The 6,489-nt window shown below is 50.7% G+C and overlaps 1 pseudogene; it reads left to right on the forward strand.

The window, feature by feature from the left end:
- Window positions 1–1,414: 1,414 nt before the first annotated feature.
- LOC124695985 lies at window positions 1,415–3,224 on the forward strand (annotated as a pseudogene).
- The last annotated feature ends 3,265 nt before the right edge of the window (window positions 3,225–6,489 follow it).

A 6,489-nucleotide genomic window follows, 5' to 3' on the forward strand; every position in this document is an offset into this window, starting at 1 on the left:
CGCCACCTTCTGGTGTTCATTAGATCTAGGAGAGAAGAGGAGCCGAAGCAGGGCGTCGAGGTGGGCATCGTAGCAGGGCGTTGGAGGTGGTCGGCGTCATCGGGGAGGAGTTGGTCACCGTTGCCGGAGAGGAGGTGGTCATCAGGGAGGAGGTGGTCGCGGTCGTCGAGGAGGAGGTGGTTGCCGTTCCTGGAGAGGAGATGGTCGCCGTTGCCAGAGAGGAGATGATGGGAAAGTGGAAGAGGGGGAGGGGAAAGAAGGTGGAGAAGGGGAAAATGAGGATGGGGAAGGTGGATAAGTGAAAGAGGATGAGAAAAAGAGGATGGAGAAGTGGAAGAGGAGGAGGGGAGAAGGTGGAGAAGTGGAAGAGGATCAGGGAAAGAGGGTGGAGAAGTGGGAAAGTGTAATTTTTTTAATTTTTCATATTTGAATTTGTTCTGATCGAAATCTAAAACCCCCCAAAATTCTAATTTCCTTTTTGACTTTGCGGAATCTAAAAAATGGTAAACATCCATAGGCCATTGAATTCGGATGTAACTTTTTTCGTAAATAAATTTTCATTTAATTTTTTTTCATGAAAGTTGTATGCAAAATCTAAAGTCATTTTGTCAAAAGATGATGCCATTTTGAAAAATAGGTCATAATTGATTTTTGTCAATTTTCCTTAAAACTAGATGACATAACACATGGCCATCTCGAAGGATTTTACTTTTTTGAATTTTATATCATTTGTTTTCGAAACTAAAAAGGCGATATCAATCCATGGGGGTGTAAACTCTGGGAATTGCATGCTACCGATATTTTGGCTCAGCCGCGCCGTTAGCCAAATATATTAGAAGAGGGCAAGTTAAGGGACACACCACCGGTATGGATATAGTAGTCGCGTACCCCCATTGGCGCTCGCTACGGGTATTTTCTGGACCAGAGGGCATCCAAGGCCCACCTATTAGTCGCGTGCGCTACTGTCGTTGACGCTACCACTACTACTAGTATTCGTGTGCATTTAGAGTGGTGCACTATCGAGTGAGTATCCCTATAGGTTTTTCCATACTAGTGTGAATGAGACAGGCAAGAGTGGTTTACCTAGGGGCCATGTTTTTATTTGCTCTAATTTTATTAGGTTTTTTCTTTAGCTAGTCTCTCTAGTTTGCAAACTAAACTTTCTCTTCCCTGTTAATTGATTTGGCAGAACAACTGTTCTTTTTCTTTGAAAAAACAAATATTTTGGGACGGAGGGAAAACATATTTGTACCAACTAGTGACGTGATATATGCAGTAAGCAAGAAAGATTAACTGGGACGACCTGAAAGAGGCATAGTCGACTCCATTTGTTTTGTCTTTCTAAGCATCTATTTTGCTCCATTTTTAGGCATGCTCATTTCTTGTTTTTTGTTGCACCCTAATAACAACCACAATGTGCTATAGCTCTTCCCTCCTATGGATAGCAGAATTTCCCGAGAGGAAAGAAGAGAAAAGTTTCACATTGTTGCCCTTCATCCTTCTCTCACCTCACCCCAATTCTGGCCCTTTTTACAAGGACCCATGCGGCGAAGGTGACTAGGCGGCGCGGCGATCACCGGTGTACCGGAGATGAATGGGAGGACGCTTTTCAAGAGCCCTCTCCCCAGCAGCCACGTCTCCGACGCCTCCAGCACGACCGGCGCCGTCGCAACCCACCGCGTGTACCAAGTCTGGAGGGGAAGAAATGTACGTTCTCTCGTTAGTCAATTACTGAATTGATTGAAATGCTGGCATCAATTAATTCCAAATGGGTCAACTAGCCTCAAATTAGTTTGATAGATCCTGTACCTGGCAGAAATTCTTGTGCGGCGGCCGTTGCATCTTCGGCCCGGACGCCAACTCCATCGTGCTCTCCGTGTCCCTAATCATGACACCGACCGCGCTGTTCGTGGCGTTCGTCTCGTTCCGCCTGGCCGAGCTCATGGGGAAGCCGCTCGGCCCCTTCATTCCCACCACGGCGATGGCCGTAGGCGCATTCGTGAGTCAAATTAACGACCATCTCGATAGATTCCTTGAGTAAAATTAAGCAGCGGAACATCGACCGATCGTTAATTATGGAATGGATGCAGGATCTTGTAGTGCTGCTACTCACGTCGGGGCGAGATCCCGGGATCATCCCCCGGAACACGAGGCCGCCGGATCCTGAGGACATCCAGCTCGACAACATGGCGTCCCCGATGACGAGAGCGCCGTCTTCGGGAGCACTGCCGCCGACTCGTGACGTGTACGTGAACGGCATGGTGGTGAAGGTGAAGTACTGCCACACGTGCATGCTGTACCGGCCGCCGCGCTGCTCGCACTGCTCCGTCTGCAACAACTGCGTGGACCGCTTCGACCACCACTGCCCCTGGGTGGGCCAGTGCATCGGCAAGGTACGCGACACCACCGAGAGGCCCGGCGCGACGAACACAAGGCAATAATTTGATCTTTTGGCGCGCGTGCAGAGGAATTACAGGTTCTTCTTCATGTTCATCTCGTCGACGACGTTCCTGTGCCTGTACGTGTTCGTGTTCTGCTGGGTAAACCTCGTCCTTATCACGCGGCAGTACGGGTACAGCCTGGGCGGCGCCATCGTGGAGTCGCCGGTGTCGGGGTTCCTCATCGTGTACACTTTCGTCACGTCCTGGTTCGTGGGCGGGCTCACGGCCTTCCACTCCTACCTCAGCTGCACCAACCAGACCACGTACGAAAACTTCCGGTACCGGTACGAGGGCAAGTCCAACCCCTACAACCGCGGCGTGGCGCGGAACCTGGTCGAGACCTTCCTGTCGCCGATTCCGGCCAGCAAGAACGATTTCCGGCAGAAGGTCATCGTCGACCCCAACGCGCTTCTCTACGGCCCGCCCTCCATGGCCTACTCCTACTCCTTCGGCAAGTTCTCGTCGTCCAAGAAGAGCTTCAACACCCAGGGCAGCCTCAGCTTCGACATGGCCAAGCCCAGCTTCGATCTGGGAGCCGGAGGATACACCGCCAAGCGCACCAGTATCGGTTCCTCCGACTTCGGCGACATATACAGCACTAGCAGCGGCATGGAGAGCATGGCGCACCAGCAGCCGCGCCACTCCATCTTCGGCGGCAGCGGTCTCCAAAGGAGCAAGAAGATGGCAGATGACACGGAGTCGATCGCGACGACGGACCTCGATACAGTGGAGTATGGCGGCGGCGCTGGCCGGCCGAACGGGAGGGATATCGAGGCCGTGTGACAGAGGATGCGATGCACGCACACCTTGTCCCGTCCTCGAGACGGCTACACCTTTTTGTTCGGCGGTGGGCGTGGACGATACGAACCTGGATCACATAGACACAATAACACGCTGTTTTTTTACCCATTTAGAGCGCACAATGCGACATGCTTGTCTGATTATCTGATGAATGGTGTACACGGGGAGCTAAGACTCCATCTTCCTTCTCCTCATTTACACCTTTTCTCCTTGGACGAATATGTGAACTACTATCTAGATCTCACAGGAATTCTACGGAGAATAGAGATTCAACATGAATAATTGGAGGCTGGCTGCAACCAACCACCCCTTCAGCCAGTTCTCCACTGCACTGCCGTTCGAATTACAACTCATCAAAAACACGACAACCCGTCTGGATGCTAAGCATCACCCTTTTATAGCTCTCCTACGGTTCACGTGACCCAGTGGCCATCTGCCAGCCAGGACGGCGCCCGCTTGTCTCGCTTGGGCCGGCCCATGGTTGGACCGCTGTCTTCTGTTGTACCGAACTCCCTCTCAGGTGTAGCTGGACCGCTGACAATCCCCTCCTCTTGAAAAGCTGCTTGTCCCCAAGCAGGGGCGTAAGGAAATTGTTGACGAAGAGCGTCCATGTCCTCCCAGGTCGCTTGATCCTCCGAGCCTCCGCTCCATTGTACTCGAGCTTGAGCGACGGTGCGAACTCCACGTTGGCGCACACGCTGCTGCAAAATATTAACTGGAATCTGAAACAATGCGCCAGGGGGAGGAAGGACCGGAGATACGTGCTGTGCCGGCCCAATGCATTGCTTCAATTGTGAAACATGGAAAACAGGATGGACTTTGCTCGTAAGGGGTGACTCCAGCTTGTATGCCACTTGCCCCACGCGTTCCAGGACGCGGAAGGGACCGAAGAATTTGAATGCCAGCTTGTGATTTGCGCGAGGAGCAACCGACGACTGGAGGTATGGTTGTAGCCGCAAGAAAACCTCGGCGCCCACTTCGAATATTCTTTCGGTGCGATGCTTGTCAGCCTGCGCTTTCATCCGCTGTTGCATACGGAGAAGTTGCTGGCGAACGGATGCAACTATTACAGAGCGCTCCTGGAGCCATTCTTGCACATCATTGGAAGCTATCTTGTCAGAGGCAGTAATGCCAAAGTAACGAGGCTGACGTCCATACAGAAGCTCGAATGGGGTTTTGCCGAGTGACGAATGCCAATTAGTATTATACCAAAATTCACACAAGGAAATCCACTTGATCCAGTGTTGTGGGTGTGAGCTGATGAAGCACCTCAGATAACATTCCAGTGACTGATTTACAGTCTGGTCATCGGTCTCGGGGTGATTAGCAGTACTCGTCTTGAGTTGTGTCCCAGTTGCTCGGAAAACAGACCGCCAGAAAATGCTTGTGAAAATTGGATCACAACCAGATACCAAGGCTTGAGGCATACATGCAGACGGTAGATGTTATCGACAAATAACTCCGCAACCTTGCTAGCTATATAAGGATGGCTGAGAGAAATAAAGTGAGCGTACTTGCTGAACTTATCGACGACCACAAGAATGCAATTGTAGCCGCGGGACTTGGGTAAGCCGTCAATAAAATACATGGTAGCCACCTCCCACGGCTCAGATGGAACAGGAAGAGGTTGTAAGAGGCCTGCAGGTGGCAACCGTTCTGGCTTTGCTTGCTGACAGATTCTACAGCAGCGAACATATTCACTGGTCATAGCTTTCATTGCTGGCCAACTGAAGAGGGAGATAAGTCGCCGATACGTAACTGGAAATCCAGAGTGCCCCCCTTGCGGACTGTCATGAAAAGCAGAGATGATTTGCTGTTGGAGCGACAGGTCGTTGCCCAGCCAGATGCGCCCCTTGTGCCGCAGAACACCGTGATTCAAGGTGTAGTGTGCATCAGACTCAGGGTCCACTACCAGTTTCTGCAGAATTTTCTAGGCACATCTGAATTGTACCTTGCCTGCACTTTTGACAACCAACTAGGCTGGATGGTCGTAACAGAAAAAACCTGAGAGTCTGCGTTGTGAATCCCTTTTTTGTATTGTACCCTGTACTGAAGCCCCATGAGCTTGGTCAGTGCCTTCTGCTGCCACTCGGTGTGCAAGCGTTGATCTGTGTGGTGAGTCAAACTTTTGTGGTTGGTTCTGATAACAAACTCGCCAACCTGCAGATAGGAACGCCATTGCTGCACTGCCAAAAGGATAGCGATGTACTCCTTCTCATATACCGAGAGCGTGCGATTTCGTGGGCCCAGTGCTCTTCTAACATAAGCCAGTGGGTGTCCTTGCTGAGAGAGAACCGCTCCAATACCCACATCACAAGCGTCAGTATCGATGGTGAACTGAAGAGAGAAATTTTGGAGTGCCAGTACTGGGGCAGACATAAGGGCAGACTTCAACACCTGGAATGCAGTTTCAGTATCGCTTGTCCACACGAACATCACTCCTTTCTTCAAGAGATTGGTCAGAGGTTGACTCAGCATAGCATAATGTTGGATAAACTTTCTGTAATACCCCGTGAGGCCTAGGAATCCCCTCAATTCCTTGAGTGTTGTGGGCATCGGCCACTCTTTGATTGTTTGGATTTTGGTCTCATCTGTCGCCACACCCTCACCAGAAATGACGTGTCCCAAGTAGGATACTCGCTGGTGTGCAAACGCGCACTTGGAGCGCTTGACTTGCCGCTGATCACACTTCAATATGTCAAGAACTGTAGCCAGATGTTGCAGGTGCTCATCATAGGTGGCACTGTAGATCAATATATCGTCAAAGAACACTAAGGCAAATTTTCTGAGAACCGGGGCAAGGGACGCGTTCATGGCGTGTTGGAATGTGGCAGGGGCGCCTATCAGTCCAAAGGCCATTACCTTGAATTCATAGTGGCCGTTGTGTGATTGGAACGCCGTTTTATGCTCTTCACCCGGCGCCAATCAAATCTGATGGTATCCAGCTTTGAGGTCGAGCTTGGAAAACCAGTGCGCACCGGCGAGCTCATCAAGCAGCTCATCGATTATCGGTAATGGGTATTTTCCTTTAACAGTCAACGCATTAAGGTGATGATAATTAACCACCAAGCGCCAACAGTGATCCGCCTTTTTAACCAACAGAATGGGGGAACCAAAGGCGTTGTTGCTATGTGTGATGATGCCTTGATCAAGCAATTCTTTGATCTGTTGTTCTATTTCAGTATTTAGTTCTGGCGCCACACGATAGGGTCGTACTGAGATAGGAAGTGCACCAGGAATCAGGGGA

The sequence above is a fragment of the Lolium rigidum genome, chromosome 3 (assembly GCF_022539505.1).
Source record: "Lolium rigidum isolate FL_2022 chromosome 3, APGP_CSIRO_Lrig_0.1, whole genome shotgun sequence".
NCBI lineage: Eukaryota > Viridiplantae > Streptophyta > Magnoliopsida > Poales > Poaceae > Lolium > Lolium rigidum.